The following is a 1,466-nucleotide window of genomic DNA, read 5'->3' on the forward strand; positions in this document are numbered from 1 at the left end:
TGAAACAACAACAGAATCTTGACGAACAGCAACAAGAAGGTGAATCTGAAGAAAGATCAAAAGAAAAAAAACTGATTAAAATTTCAGGCATAAAATCGGCTAAAGAAACAAAGAAGACATAAAATTTCAGGCTTGACTCTGGACACAGGCTAATTACAGCAAATGATGTATTATAGTATCCTACCAAATGATATTTTATTCGTAGTTTATTAAATTTCATTATATTGTAGTATCCATCTATCCCAATACAAAAAACACAGGTCAACATTGGCAAAGGTAAAAAATATTGGCAGAAAAACACACAAGTGGTATGGAGAAGAGTCAAATTTGTTGAACATCAGTGTCATTTTCTAAGGTGGTCCAATGGAGTTTTGTTCTCTCACATGCACTAGTGTGATTCCTAAAACACATACATCACATGGAAATACAACCAGCACAAGTAAATTATTATATCAATGTTTCTAGTAACTCATGATCAAACAACCCAATTCGTTCATTCATTCATTAAAAAAAGACAAAAGCCAGGGGCAACATTTCAGCTTTCTATTCATATTATATATTACAGACATCATCCATCATTGTCCTCATATGCAACATTAAATAGAGGAAAATTAAAGAAAGAGAAATTAAGAGCAGCAGAATGTGATCACTGAATCTGTTTAAGTTGAGCAACGAGTAGTAAGTATGTATATATATACATTTACATGAAGCAGTCAGTAAATTATTTTATCTCAAATCCACAGGAAAGATGAGAAAATTTTTTTGGGGTTTATTAAGATTAAGCAAAACTAGCCTCTCAAGGTTATTTTATGAAGCTTTTGGAACTGTGGATACAGTTCTTGTACTTCAAATCTTACCAAAATAAAACCCCTGAAAATCCCCCCCAAAAAAATGGTAACTAAAAAAGAGAAACCATTGGATTTGAGAAAGGGTAGAGCTTTACCTTAAGCCAAGACCCGAAAAAAAAAGCTTTATGCAGGAAGAGGAAAATGCCTGTAAAAAAGAGAGAGAGAGATTGCATGAGAAAGAGAGAAAGAGAGGGAGAAAGGAAACGAAATACCAGCAGCAAGAGAACGGAAATTGAACAGCAGCAAGAGAAGGGGCCTTACCTGGATGAAGGAGAAGCACGGGAAAATGTCTTACAGAAATTGAAACGGTAAGACATTTTCCCAAAATGTAAGGGATTTTGCGCGTGATTTGGAAAATGTTTTCCAAATGGAAAAGGTTTTCAGGCTACCAAACACTGGAAAATGAGGAAAATATTTTCCAGAAAATGAAATACAACCAAACAAACACACCCTTAATGTTTAATTTAACTGAACCTACTAACATTTTTTAACTATTTGTCATGTCATATCAATACATTTTCATCGAGAATACCTAACATTCATTATTAACCTCAACCTCAAACATCAAAATGTCCATAAGCGAAGTCCAAAAGTAACATCAACATTTCATAAGTCCAA

General features: G+C 33.6%; 1 long non-coding RNA gene across 1 annotated transcript; it reads right to left on the bottom strand.

Annotated features, from left to right (window-relative positions):
• Nucleotides 1-1,206, bottom strand: LOC107952528 (uncharacterized). Its single transcript, XR_001698825.2, has 3 exons — nucleotides 1,110-1,206; nucleotides 944-993; nucleotides 1-45 (listed from the first exon to the last, which is right to left on the bottom strand). It is a non-coding gene; the product is annotated as an uncharacterized lncRNA (long non-coding RNA).
• Between the last annotated feature and the right edge of the window lie 260 nt (nucleotides 1,207-1,466).

This window comes from Gossypium hirsutum, chromosome A02 (genome assembly GCF_007990345.1).
Source record: "Gossypium hirsutum isolate 1008001.06 chromosome A02, Gossypium_hirsutum_v2.1, whole genome shotgun sequence".
Taxonomy (NCBI): Eukaryota; Viridiplantae; Streptophyta; class Magnoliopsida; order Malvales; family Malvaceae; genus Gossypium; species Gossypium hirsutum.